The sequence below is a fragment of the Pundamilia nyererei genome, unplaced genomic scaffold (assembly GCF_000239375.1).
Source record: "Pundamilia nyererei isolate P.nyererei 1_Seehausen unplaced genomic scaffold, PunNye1.0 scaffold00012, whole genome shotgun sequence".
NCBI lineage: Eukaryota > Metazoa > Chordata > Actinopteri > Cichliformes > Cichlidae > Pundamilia > Pundamilia nyererei.
The window spans coordinates 6,478,264-6,493,764 of NW_005187413.1; the positions used below are offsets into that span (position 1 = coordinate 6,478,264).

General features: G+C 38.8%; 1 pseudogene; it reads left to right on the top strand.

Annotated features, from left to right (window-relative positions):
- Window positions 1-503: 503 nt before the first annotated feature.
- Window positions 504-15,172, top strand: LOC102202931 (myosin heavy chain, fast skeletal muscle-like; annotated as a pseudogene).
- Window positions 15,173-15,501: the final 329 nt, after the last annotated feature.

The window sequence follows — 15,501 nt, forward strand, 5'->3', positions numbered from 1 at the left end:
TCTTAGTCTTGTTCTTAAGGGACACACAAGGGAGACTGAGACAATCCCTAAAAGTAGAGCAGCAGAGTACCAGTTCTTCTTCCTTTATGTTTGAAAAATGACCTCATCCTGGATTTTTCCTGTGAATCTAAGCGGAGCGAGTTAACACTGTTTAGGGCATTCAATTCCATATTGTTTGTGTTTGTTAGATGCTTGTTGAGGCTTTTGTCAAGGATGGCAAGCGTGCAGACATTTTTGCCAAGACTATGGAACATAGCCGGCACAATTAAGCGTGGGTAGAAAGCCATTGGGCACTGTTTCCCTGGAAAGAAGATCAGCTTACAGCAGTGAATAAGAAGAAGGCATTCTAAAGCACTTACCCACAAGATATAATGAGCCTCTGTCTTCAATAAACATGTGTTACACGATACCTGCTCTGAAATCTTCTGTCTTATTAGGGCAAAACTCAAATATAGCATCAGGCTTATGTTGATACTAAAGTCAAATGCTACATACCTAGCAGGCTTATTGTATTTTAATGGACTTTGATCTACGCCTGACACCTTCTTCATTTGTCAAAGAGTATCAGCTGGGCTGTGGATAACAAACCAAGGTGAGTGCTGGGTAACATTCCAGTCTGTTGGCTGAACACAAAGAAGCATCCTTGTGCTTGTGTTCAAATGTGCAACACTGTAAGTATTGTACAGTTTAATCTGATGTGTAGAACAGTGTTTTACCTGTGTTTTGTCATTTTTAGTTACATGTGAAAACCTAAGGTCAGTAGAGTGATTTTTTTTTAACCATGTGGTAGAGTTATATTTTGTATGTTGCGTTATGGCAGCCATTCAGATTGTTGTGTGGCATATTGATGCCATTAATTGCAAAGCCTGGAACTCAATTACTAAAGAATGTGTTATTATTTCATTAAGAGAAGTATTTGTTTATTAAACTCTCTTAATAATGCTGTGTTGTTATGCAGCTTTTACATTTTTAATATTGTCTTTTAATCTTTCAGTGCATGCTGATAATAAGTGGTGCTCAAATATAGCTGCAAGGAGCACTGACTGTGACCTTTTTTGATGACAAAGAGTTTTGTTGTTGGCGTGGTTTTTCTTTGTTAAAATTAGGTCTGAGATTTTGGCTTGGCTGTACCCATCTTGCAGTAGGGCTCTGGTATTAGGGCGTGAGAAGGTGATAAGTGTGAGAGTGCCTGGGTGTGACTGTTAAGCTGTCTCCAACAGTTACACTTGTTACTCACACTTGATATTTTGGAGGCTAATGGCTTCATGCAGATGAAATTGTCCATCATCGTTATGCAAATGAATCGACTATTCCTGATTCTTTTGATAAAAGAAACTGAATTACAAATTTTTTTTCTTTTGTTTTTTTTAAAGAGCAAGGTCTGGTTATTAAAGCAGTAGTAGTTTGGGATGCACTCATTTCCTGGCAGTGTTAATGACTGCCACATGAGTGGTAGTCACTGGCATCTTATATGCCTCGAGTTGCAAATGTGCAAACATGCTGATCATGTTACCGGCTTCTCTGTCATCATCACCATCATGATCATCTTCTTGTCTCTTAACATTACACTGCTTCACCAGCTTTCACTGAGAGCCTGCATTTACCTAAAAATAATTTATTCTTTTATTCTTTTATTTTAGTCTTTATTATTATTATTATTATTATTATACAAAATGTTTTATTCAGGTCACAGGGTGATGCTTGAATCTGTACCAGCTTGCATTGGACAGAAGATGGGAAAACCGGGGACAGTCCCTTGGAACTATCTTAAAATATGGTATGACATGTTTTCAGATTTTTCTATATGCTATTCAGCTTTCATACTGATTATTTATTGCATGCATTGTTCTGAGAAATTCAGTAGAATTTCCAGCCTTGCTTTTTTATGTGAACTCTAATTGTAATAGATTGTAAAGATATTTCACTGGTTTACTGTGATTTTTGAATGTAGGGAATTGCTCTAGATCACCTTGAACTGAACTTTAAGCATATTTAAATGAATACTGGGGAACATCTGGATTGAAATGAAACCTGTATGCCCATCAGACAAGTATAATTTAAGAGTTCACTGATGTAGTGCACCCGGTATAAACTCTATTATGTATCCCAAAAGCACCAGCTGCCTCTCCTGTCAAGCTTAAAAACACCATTGCTGTTTTCCATAGTTCTCAGCAGAACCTTTAATGAAACCTTTCCTGTCTTTTTTCTGACCACAGCCAAGGTTGTTTTCCACAGGCGGTAATGTGATCATCACAAATCAAATGATACATGTACACTTGATTGAGTAAGACATATTTAATAACTACTTATCACAAAATCCCATTGCCATGTAAGTTTTCCCCCTAAAGGTTTAAAGGTAATTAATAAAAGCAACGAACTAATGCTGTTTTTTAATTATCTACACAGGAACGGGGCAGAAGGAGAAGAGAAAAAAAGGAAGACATGGAGAGATGGAACAACGACTCATGAAGTGCTAACTGACAAAGCTGGAAGAGTAAGAGAGACTGCAGGTGCAAAACTACTTTTTTCACATGTTTTAAAAAGGATATAGTAAAAAAAAAACAATACACACAAAAAAGGAAACAATCCACATGAATGTTATTTGCAGATTTTCCCATATTAGAAAAAACCTTGGCACAGTGGAATAGATTTACAGGAATGATGTAAACATGAAATTGTAGCAAAAAACTGAAAAATGATGTGTGTGCAGAGACCCATCTACCTGTAGAAAATAGAATTGATTAGCGTTAAAAATACATCAACATGAAAAGACGTTTAATTATTACGTTTTATACAACATTTATACACCTGAATACATATACAAGATTTATCTACACTGGCGTATTACTGGTTCCTAAGTTACTGTCAGCACTAAACATTTCTAGTTGGTTGCACATGGACAGAATTTTATCTAAGCTATCTTCCAGTTTATACAGCTTTCCAGATTGTGGGTTAAGCCCTGCATTTCAAGCACTTGAATCTGATGCTCATCTCTTTTGCAACTGTACTAAAGGAGTTCATTTACAAAGTAGCAAATCATAATCAACAGCCACATGATTACATTTCCTCCACGATTACTATCATTGCTCTCTGTTTTATAGTTGTGTGCGTTACTGCAAAGTCAGAGCAGTTATGTTTTTTGTTATTTTTTGTCAAATAAACAATGGTGGAACATCAAATTAAACTTGGCCAAACTTTCAAATGATGAAATCTGATCAATTCCTGTTAGCCAAAATCTCAAGCGTCAAAGAGCTTGAAACGTTCTGTTTCTTGTAGGTTTTTTTTACTCTTGGATCTGTGTGTATGTGAAGGGAGTGGAAGCTTGTCCTATGAGGATGACTTTTTCACCTGGACTTTTTCGTTGTTAAAATCAGCAGAAAGTTGGTTTAAAGTAGGATGGCAGCCTTTAAGGGAGAGGAGATAAAATGTTTGTTTCAGAAGAACTAAGGAGAACTAGGGAGCTAAATATTACCTAAATAAGAATGATTTCAAACTCTTAACTATCCAAAGCTTATCAGGCTAAAGTGAGTGTAATAGTCCTATAAAAGTCCTTTTAAATAAAATGTAATTAATCAGGAAAAAATGTTATGCACTTTGTAATGAATGAGGATGTGGGAGCAGCTGCATTTATCCATTACAGAATGAGAGAGAACAGGCGGATCTGTTGGCCTTAGAGCTTGATGAGAGTTCACACTGTGACATATCTGCCACTTACAAAATAATTTTGCCCATCAAAAACAAATATGCAAATTAATCCTAGCCAAAAATTGATATATATATTAAGCAGACTGCACTGCTACCTCCTACCTCCACCTCACTCTCTCTCTTTGAGCTGCTCAATTCACATCACAGTGTCATCTGCAAACATGAACAAGCTTGGCTTTTTTGGAAGGGTTACCAGAAGAAAGCCTCACCTCTGTAAAAAAGAGTTTGCAATGCTGAATATGAACAAAGCAGAACACTTTAGGAAAAACGTCTAAATATTCAGTCATCAGTTTCACAGCTAAAGCTTGGTCAAAATAGCTCTGGCTTTTGGACAGACAGCTAAAGGCAGAAGTAGATACATTCAGCACAGCTCTGACATGATAAGCAAAATGATACTGAAGAGCATCCTTCAAAAACATTGTGTGGTTCTACAACAGGGCAATAATCCCAAGCACACAAGTAAACCTATGACAGAATTACTGAAAAAGAAGTTGTAATGGTCCAGTCAAAGTCTAGAAGCAATGTTCTGAAGAGTGGACCCTACAGTGATGCAAAAGACTGATAAAGACATTGTTACACATTCAAAACCTTTTACTAACAACCCTAAGAGCAGAAAAGGTGTGTCCCATCTGTTATTTATAGGAGGCTGGTATATATTTCATGATTCTAAAAAGGAAATCATACACACTGCAGTCAGCACCAAAACATCTTTGCATCATCCATCTGTCTGCAATATCAGTACCAAAAGGCATGTGGTACACAAGGAAATGCAGACACTGGTAGTGCAATTAACAAAACATGTGACGCTCCATTTTGTTTTTTGGTATTTAACTTACCTGAACTTTCCAAAAGGCAACCAAGAAAGGTTCAGCATCAGTCCAAGTAAGCTATAAATCAGCCTTAATCTCTCCTTTCCTCACTCTCTGTCTGCTCTACTGATTTGACCTTTTTGTCACTTAAGAATAAATGAACACACAGAAGCAAAATTGTCAGTCTGCTGCCAAAAACCTGCAGAGATGTCTCATTTATCACACACAGGGGAATATTTTCCTCATTAGCAGTTCAAAAATAACTCGGCCTTCTTGAAGCCAAGATAGATTGTTTACCAAAGGCGAACAGGTGCTCTGCCATGTGAACAAGTTGTTCACTTGTTTTCATTAAGACAAATATTCACTGTTGATTACTTGGTGCTTTTTCTATCTATAAAGCAATGGAGCGGATGCAGTTGAACAACGAAAAAATTGGGATTTCCCGACCTCGTGCCCTCCTCTTGTTTGTTAATACCATGTTTCACCCTGTTCACAGCACAGGCTGGTCCAGTACGACACAGACCATCCTACAATACCATAATGTTAAAGTATCAGGTGCACAGTTTTCTTTAAGTGCATAATAATCATCAACTTTTGAATTTATAATTTCAGCAATTTTTATGCTTTTAAAGATTTTTCTGACTGAAATTCTCAAAGCTAATCCAGCTTATAAGACCATCATTGTCATTGTGTTTCACAATGAATTTGATTTTCTTCTTTGAATAAATTAACCACATGTAACCACACAGGAGTTCAACAGTTGCCATTTTTCTCAGAGTACCATCAGTGTTTGTAGCATCTGAGCCTCAAACACAAACTACAATCAGTGCTAAGCATGCACTTAGTAAACTCACTGCGCAGAACAGAAACGATAACAGACTTGCAAAGATCTCTACTTACCATGAAAGAACTTAACACAATTGAACGTGATGTGTTTGTGACCTAGTTACTGTACTAACAGTCAGAAATACAGAGCTTAGGTGTCCTCTTTCTTTATAGAGGAAGCACATCATGATAATGGACCATAAAGAGATCTCAAATTAGCTTCTGGTTAATGCTTGGGCCTTTGCTTAAGAGATGTTTGAAACAATTTCTCTACCAAAAATGTGTTTTAATGGTGTGGCTGTTCCCTTTGCTGATAATGTAATCTGTCATATGTATACAAAGACTGTCATTAATTATATTTCTACATTTTTTATGAATTCATAAAAGCCCGTAGAAATGCAGCATACATGAATTCATTCTTCCTTTCAGGTTTAGGTATGATAATGCATAAACAACCCCGTCAGTTATTTACAGGTCGCTTTTTTGTGAGGAATTGTTGAGTTGTTTGTTTTTCTGTTTTGGATAGACTGACATGATGAGCTTAGGAAGCAATCTGCTATTATTCAGAAGCGCAGTGACCTAAGAATGAGGTGATAAATGGTGGCCAGAGATTTTAGTATAAAAGAAGCACCCCCAACCTCCATGAAAGCTCTCTAATGATAGGCTGCCAACAGAGGTGAGTCCTCGCTCACACAGTGGAGTGAACTGTGGTTCCAGTTAATGAGCTTTTAGTTCTTCTGCTGGCTTTTCTCAGATGAAAAAAATAACAGTTTTTGATATTGTTCTATTTTTAATTTAGATTTGCCCTTTGAGGTACCCACATAGCAACTGCACCGTACAGCAAAGGTAAAGGGTATCCATGCAGCTACCAACAAATTAGGAATCTTTTAAATACACATACTTTTTTTTTCATTATTGAGTCAGTTAAGTGCCCTTAAATATTAATTGAATTTTACTTTTTTATCTTGACAGCGAGCGTTCAACAAGTCGACCCACACATGGAGCGTTTTGGCCCAGCAGCCATATACCTTCAGAAACCTGAAAAGGAGAGAATAGAGGCTCAAAACACTCCCTTTGATGCCAAAACGGCTTATTTTGTGTCGGAGCCCACTGACATGTATTTAAAGGGGAGAATTGTGAAGGAGGGTAGCAAAGTCACAGTTGAAATTCAGGGTGGGAAGGTATGTACATGTTTTGATGCATATTCAATAATCTGGGTATGGAAATCCCAGAAAGCTAATCCTAAACTCCGTGGGAATTGTTTGTACTGTACACTTTTAGCATGCAGTAATTTAGACATGTGAAACATCTGAATACGTTTTGCTCAAATTCTTCATTGTTTTGTTGTGTGCAGACTCTCACCGTGAAGGAAGATGAAGTCTTCCCAATGAACCCTCCAAAGTTCGATAAGTTTTAGGACACAGCCATTGTGACCCACCACAGTGAACCTGCTGTGCTGTATAACCTCAAAGAGCGCTATGAGCATGTATGATCTACGTAAGACACAAAAATGAAACACAAAACTTTAGTTCGTGGAGAGACATGTATGTTTGCTGAAGGCTGAATAATTATGACCACCCCTGCCTTACATGCTGACAAGATTTCTGAAGGTGCCTAGAGGTTTTTGTCAGTGATATATCAGCAGCCACCTGGATTTAAATGTCTGGATGTGGATACACCACAAATCAGACTTCTGGCACATATAACCCCTCACTCACACCTGCTAACATGTTGGTTGCTTCAGAGATGCCAGAAATGCAAATTGTTATGGCCAGACCCATTTGTCCCTTCAAAGTCTTTATACCTGCTCATTTCTCCCACCACCTACAAGTGACAGTGAGAACCATCCACTATATTCCACTTTGATGTGTACCATTGTTATGAGATCTGTTTTATGTGTTTGACGTGGAGGTCTTCATAATGTTTGGGCTTCTTTTATTTCTTGTCATTTATATGATCTTGTGCTTCTCAAACAGACCTACTCTGGCCTGTTCCACACTGAACCCCTGCCAGTGGCTCCTGGTGTATGATGCAATGGTTGTTGCAAGATACAGGGGCAAGAAGAGGATTGAGGCTCCACCCCACACCTTCTCCATCTCTGATAATGAGATAATCAGTTCATGCTCCAAGGTGATAAACCCTTTGATCAGCAACTCCATTAAAGCAATGACCCATAAAAAGTCTACATTTTATATTCTACATAATGTCTTGTGTACTTCCCCTTTATGGTGATGGTGCCTATAAATACACATGAATGTATAATGATTTAATGTGGCAGCTTATAATAAATGAATTCAATAACACAATTTGTATTAAATTACATTTTTTCACAGATTGTGAGAATCAGTCAATCATGATTACTTAAGTTTTAATGAAAGACATCTGTTTTGGACTGAAACAACTCTAAGTGATCTAACTAGTAATTTCTGCACTGTATTATGTCAGATTTACACCATTGCATGTGTGTTTCATTTTCCAGTGGCGAATCTGGTGCAGAAAAGACTGTCAACACTAAGCGTGTCATCCAACACTTTGCAACAGTCGCAGTGTCTGGAGCGAAATGTAAACGAAATGTAAATAGAAACTCGAAATGTAAAATGCAAGTTAAGTGATGTGATATGATGTAGAACTGTGTGATACACTTGCCAATTTAAAATGAAAAACACAAACGTGTTGGATATCATCATTTTAGGGGGTCGCTGGAGGATCAAATCATTGCAGCCAACCCACTTCTGGAGGCTTATGGTAATACTAAAACAGTTAGGAATGATAACTCATCTCTGTATTCACTGTGGGCTGATAGTCTTTTTTTCCACTTCATTGCTGTAAAATATTAAGGTTAATAGCTAAACTGAGAAGGAAACCCTGTTGTCTTTGTGTGCTTCTGGCTGTAAAATCAGGAATTGAAAAATGTAAGCTTCTCATTTCTTACTGATGAATTTGAGAACAAATTTGTTTGATGAAGAATCAGGTATCGTAGATAATGTAAGTAACACCTGTAAAATCTGTGTTTTTGTCGATTCTTTCCTTAGACCACCATTGACATCTTGGGTTTCAATGCAGAGAAAAAGATAAGCATTTACAAGCTGACTGGGTCTGTGATGCATCGCAGAAAGATGAAGTTCAAGCAGAAGGAGTGAGAATAGCAGGCTGAGCGAGTGCGCTGAGGGTAAAATTGTGTTTTGATGTCTCAGGGCCACTGTAAATTTAAAAAATTGTAAAAATTTGTTATTATCCAGTTTTATACTTCCCAATATGAATCTACTTATATATCTTGTATTGTGTACACATTTGATCCTGTTTCCATGGTGGAGAATTATTGCATTGTAATGTTTGGGGTGTCCTGATTGTTTTCAGGTGTCTTGGCCGACATGTAACACTAGTTAAAGGTTTTAGGAAACTATAAGGAGCTCAGAGTAGAGCTGCTGGTCCTTGACTTTATAAAGGGCCATTTGCAACTCCTCTGGAGAAAGAAAACTTACTGTGAACTGTCCTGTATTTTGGGAATACACAAATACAAGACAACCAGAGGCAGACCCAGAACATGCATGATCCTTTGTTGTCATTTTATTTCATTCATTTCAAACTTAGTCATTTCTAAAACATCTTCCCTCTTCTTATTTTTTGTTTTTGTTTTTTGTTTTCATCAGAGGCTGATACATACCTACCTCACGGGCCTGAACTCTCCCAATATGCTGAAGTCTTTCTGTTAACCAAGAGTACAGATTGGCAATGAAATGGTGGTCAAAGGTCAAACTGTGCCACAGGTAATTAAAAAGTAGTCTATGAGCAAACAGTAATTTATATATTTTTTTCTGTGGTATAATCAGAACCCAAACTCTTATTTCTTAGGTTAATAATAGAGTGATGGCTCTGTCCAAGGCTGTCTATGAGAAAATGTTCTTGTGGATGGTTGTGAGACTCAATGACATCCTGGATACAAAGCAGCCAAGATGTTTTTCATATCTGTCCTGGACATCACTGGGCTTGAAATCTTTGATGTAAGTATGCAGAACTAACACTGCATAGTCTTACGTTCATGTTCATGTAAAGTAAGTAAAGTACAAACGTCATTTCTTCATACTTTACAGAACAGCAACACACAATCTTTGACATTTTTCCCCTTTTCAGTTCAACAGCCTGGAACAGCTGTGCATCAAATTCACTAATGAAAAACTGCAACAGTTTTTCAACCATCACATGTTTGTCCTGGAGCAAGAAGAGTACAAGAAAGAGGGCACTGAATGGGAGTTCACTGACTTTGGTATGGACTTGGCTGCCTGCATTGAGCTTATTGAGAAGGTGAGCCGTGTGCTGTCCATTTGCATAGAAAACAGTAGAAAACAACTTTAAGTTGTTTTGTTTTTTTACTGCTTCTTGCATCACGGCAGCCGATGGGTATCTTCTCCATCCTTGAAGAGGGGAGTGCATGTTCTCCAAGGCAACAGACATGACCGTCAAGAGCAAACTCTATGACCAGCATGTTGGCAAAAGTGCCCCCTTCCAGAAACCAAAGCCTGCCAAAGGCAAAGCTGAGGCCCACTTCTCCCTGGTGCATTATGCTGGTAATGTTGAATACAATTTCATTGGCTGGCTGGAGAAGAACAAAGACCCTCTGAACAACTCTGTGGTACAGCAGACGTCTTTCACAAAGCTGCTGGCCTTGCTGTTTGCACCTCACGTGTAGGCAGAAGGTAGTGCTTTTTTATATAAACTCATGTATCTACAAAATTTAAGGTATGCGGAAAGACTATTGCATTTATTGCTTCGCATTATTTACATATCAGTTTGCAAAATGCGCTTTACAGGTCCAAAAGGTGGAAAAAAGGCTGCCCACATAGCAGATAGGTCTGGCTTGGATCTGGTGTCAAGCCGGCACTGCTGGCTGACTTCTGGCATGGTACGTGGTATGTCATCCAGATATGGGCCAGGCCTGGCATAGATGACACTGTTTATGTGATGGCATGCCACATCTGGCCCGATTGTGGTTTGGTTTATGTGGCCCAGGCTCACAGACAACAGGTCTGGCCTGGATCCGGCATCAAGCTGGCACTTCTGACTGACTGGTGTGTTGGCAGGGTGTATGTCAACCAGATGTGGGCCAGGTCTGGCAATGATGACACTATTTATGTTTCTATTTTCCTATTTTAGGTAGAAGACCCAACTGCCATGTTGCAATACTATACTGCCATGGTAGTGGTTTGATCCCTCCAGTCAGCATGTCAAGAGTGTGAATGTGTATGAATGTAGTTAGGAAGCACTCAATTCAGAGAAGATGTGTGAATGTGGCATGTCGTATAGAACACTTTAGGTAATCCCGGAGAGTAGAAAAGTGCTATTTAAGAATCACTGTCTGAAAAGAGTTTTGTCATGTTACTTTTGCACTATTATGTTCCGGCACATGTTGTTATTACATGGCTTGATTAAGGTACACATTAGGCTGACATCTGGGGCCAGAGCTGAAACTGTTCTGGGCCAGCATAGGGCCACCAGTGTGTCTGCAACTGGCCTTGTGGTGGCCCATGTGTGGGCCACCTCTGGCAAACCAGATATGGGCCACCAAATGGCCATCATTCTTTGCGGTATGTGGGCCATGTGTAAGCACGTTGTGTGGGCCAGATCTGGGCCACACCAATTTTGCTATGTGGGTGGTGGCAAGAAGAAGGGCAGTTCCTTCCAGACAGTGTCGGCTCTTTTCAGGGTAATATTCATTTTCTTAAATACTTAAATGATGAACTTTAATGAGCATGCACCCACATTTTGTGTGCTGCTTGATTCCCAATGAAACTAAAACACCAGGTAGGTCCCTGGTTTAATATCACTGCAGGTGGAGACTTTGATTAATGTACAGAAAGTACTGCTGCTCTGAATAATTCAGGGAAAATTTAATTTTTCATTAGTCTGTGAAAGCTAAGTATTTTGGTGTGATTGCCATAAAAAGTCGCTATTTCCTAGTTACATAGTTCAGTCCAGCAGGCTCTTAATGCTGGAACAATCACAAAATCCAACTTTTTTTCTTTTCAAAGTATCAAAATAGATCATATTTGATATAATAATGGAAACATTTTAAATAAGTTTTTGCTTAACCTTGATTGTCAAGCTCTTTATGTTTGTGCAGCTTCCCTGCTTGAAAGGGATTGATGCATCTACCACAGGTGTTTAACTGGATTTCACTCAATGACCAGGCAAATCTTTTGTTTCCCTTTTTTCTTCTTTTCGGCCATAGTCAGCCACAGGTGAAAAACCTTTAAATACAAACCAAAAAACCAAAATACAAATTACGTTTGTTATCACACATCTGCGAACATTAACCAATCCAAACCTTTTTTAACAGTAGCAGTGCATAAGCTTTGTAGCACAATATTTACTTGAGTATTTTTAAATGCTCAAATTATGTAATTCAAATTATGTAATTATGTGATTGAACACAAGATTAAAAGATATTGCTTTTTTAAAAGTGCTAAATCAAATGGCTAATCTGCATTAGAACTTAAACAGTAAACAATAGCATTTATGACCAGTTTTTCTTGCATTTAACCATATGCAAGCATTAACAGTGTACCATATGCAGACCAACAACAAACAATGGTGTCGCTCATAAACATTAGTTCCAGCCTGTCACTTTTACTTTTTTGTCTCAGGGCTCTCCACCTCCTAAACTCAGTTTGACTTTACATTGACTGAACCCAAAAATGTAATGAAAAATGTTGACAATGTCATGGGTAATGTACAACAGCTGACTGTAACTCCTTCAGTTTTATGGTAGATAAAATCATCTTGTTAGGCTACCACATGGTAAATGCAGGATTTGTCAGAGCTTCTGCATTATTCAGACTTATTCTTAGTCACATAGTTTAAGGTCTTTAATAGACAACAAAGCTGTGTGTCAGAGTGCCGGAGGCCTCTAGGGACATGTTATTGAACAGGAAGATGCTGAACTTAATGTTCTCGCAAAATGTAATTTTTGAGTTAAGAAACGATTGCAGTGCAGTTTTCTTTTTTTAGAATCTGGGAGACAGCAGTAACCTTTTTCTATTCAGTTTGAGCAATGAAAGAAAAATGTCCTGTACTCTGTCTCCACAGAGAATCCATTTACACCATCCAGTACAACATCCGTGCATTCATGAATGTCAAAACCTGGCCTTGGATGAAGCTATACTTTAGAATAAGGCCACTTCTCGGGAGTGCAGAGGCAGAGATGGCACAAATGAAAGTGGACTTTGAAAAGACCAAGGAGGACCCAGCAAAGGCTCTGGCTAAGAGGAAAAAACTGGAGGAAAAGATGGTTACTCTCGTACAGGAGAAGAATGACTTGCAGATCCAAATTCAGAGTGTATGTTAAAGAGAACTGGAACCTCCATTTTTCTGTAACTTGATTATTTACAGCTGACTGTATCATTTCCTTTTTGCATTTACAGAAGGGTGAAACCCTCGCTGATGCAGAGAAAAGGTGTGAGGGGCTCATTAAAGGAAAGATCCAACTCAGGGTCCAACTTAAAGAGACAGCCGAGAGACTGGAGGATGAGGAGGAAATGAACGCTGAGCTGACTGACAAGAAGAGGAAGTTGGAGGACGAGTGCTCTGTGCTGAAGAAGGATATTGATGACTTGCAGCTGACCCTGGCCAAAGTGGAAAAGGAGAAACATGCCACTGAGAACAAGGTTTGTGCCTCGTTTCAGTTGTTTAGTGGGAACTGCATGCTATAATGATTTTATTCACCAAACATTTTAGGTTAAAAGTCTCACAGAGGAACTGGCTGCTCAAGATGAGTCCATTGCCAAGCTGAGCAAAAAAAAGGAAGCCCTCCAAAAGGCCCAAAAGCAGACCCTTGATGAACTGCAGGCAGAGGAAGACAAAGTTAACAGCCTGACGAAGGTCAAGACCAAGCTGGAGCAGCGAGTGGACGATGTGAGTTTCTATATTTGTTTGAATTATCACAAGTGCAGCACTAAGTTTTTATATATTGAAGCTGGCACTAATTACTGTGTGCGTGAATGCACAAGATTGAAGGTACACTGGAGCAAGAAAGGAAGCTCCGTATGGATCTTGAGCGAGCTAAAAGAAACCTCGAGGGAGATCTGAAACTGGCCCACGAAACCATCATGGATCTTCCATGAAAGGTGGCAAGAAGCATCTCCAGAGACTAGAGGTGAGAGTTTGTTTGCTGCAGAAAAAAAAGTGTTTTGTTGTTGGTTTCAGTAAAGTGAGATCATTTAAGGAACTACTTTGATAAAAGTTGTAGAAGTGGTACCCCAAACAAACTTAAAACTAAAGGTGGGCTCTGTTTATTTCACTGAACTGTTTTGTGTAGGAAAAAAGTTCATAAAATGTTATATCACTTTTTTTACCATAAAAAACATCTGGGCTTGTGGCTGGAAAGGTTCGGGGGCTGGAGGCGGAGGTTTAGGTGGAGCAGAAACGTGGATCTGTGGCTGTGAAGGGTGTCAAGTATGAACCTAAAGTGAAGGAGCTGACTTATCAGGTAGGATGCAACAAAACAGAAATGCTTTTTCTGGCATAAAATCCCAAAATTTTAATTAAATAAGGAAGTGATGAGTGATCATCACGTATAGTTTTATAATTTGTGCTACCAAGAAAAAGCTGGGTGTAGAATATGCATTACACCCCTAGAGGGCAATAATCTCCATTATATGAAGAGTCTGTGGCTCCAACAGTAGTTGACGAACTGATGGGATAAAGAGTACACCACCCCTGAAACTAAACTCTCTGGTTGCAACTATAAATACACACAGTTATGTGTTTATATCTATGCTAATTGTGTGAAATTGCTAGAGCTGTTCAACAGATTTTCACTTTGAAAAACTGAGGAGATCAGGAGCTCCTGCATATGCAGTTGCATGTGCAGATGGGTTGATAGAGATGTCGGTGATTGCGCTGCGCTGAAACATCCCCTTCACATAGTCTGCAGTATGTTGTAAGTGAGTGTTTGGTGCATATTTGTTTGTTGTTGTCCCTCGTGTGCGTCTGAAGTGGATTCACTGTGGAAGATGAGCGTGTTGTGTGCTCTGAAGTTAGATAGAGTCAGATAGAGTCAGATAGAGAAGTAGGTCTCTGTAGTGGTAGTTTCAGACAGACTCTGCTGTCTTTAGGCTGAGTAGGACAAGAAGACCTGACTTCAAGATCTTGAAGCTGCAGCTGTCTGTCTGAGAAAGCTGTGAGTGTGAAATATTCAACACATGCAAAGCAGATAGTCATGACAAAGTAACACCTTTACTTCTGACCCTGTTGACAGCAGTGTACTTAAAGCAGGAAGCAGAATTATTTTACGATGGTTCACAGAAAGTTGACTGAAAGTTGTTCATCTGGAACGTTTCTCCCACTAAAAACTCCAGAAGCGTCCAGATAAACAGATTAAATTTCCTTACCTGGATTACTGAGCGTGCATCAAGAGATTTAATGAAAGTTATTTTTTACTGATGAGTGACGTCATTGCCTTAACTTCTACTTTTCAGAAGGAGCAAGCCAACACTGACATGGCCAGGAACAGGAAGGTTCAGCATGAGCTTGAGGAAGCTCAGGAGCGCGCTGACATCGCAGAGTTGCAGGTCAACAAGCTGAGAGCAAAGAGCCGTGAAATTGTCAGGGTAAAATAATTTTGTTAATTCTGTTTTATCGTCAAGAGCAAGGTATTCTGCAAAGGTGGTGCATCTCTTAACAGAACCATTTGACATTAATTTGTTGCTCTCTCTTTTGTGTTGAAGGTCAAGGAGACATGAATGAACCGCAGTCTGGATGAAATCACACAATATGAGCTTTTTTGTCTGATGTACCAACTACGTGACAAGAAATAAACACACAAGCAGTTGAATATCTTTATATGTCGTATGCTTTAAATAATGCTTAACTCAAAAGAAGTAGACATGAAGCTAGTTATTCAGAGACATTACGGTCATCAAAGTTAAACAGTTATTTTTTTTAAATATTTGTAGGAGTGCTCGAGAGCTCCAAACGCATTTCTCAAAATGCGTCAGGATTTAAAGGTGTACTTACACTTGGTGCACCTCTGCACAAGTTAAACAATACATATAGAACCTAATAACAGTGAACTGAAATGCTCTTTTATGTGTGTGGTGGTCTAAATGTGGGCTGCACAGCTTCATCACTCACAATAACCTGGTTGTCAACTGTCACCTGTTATCAC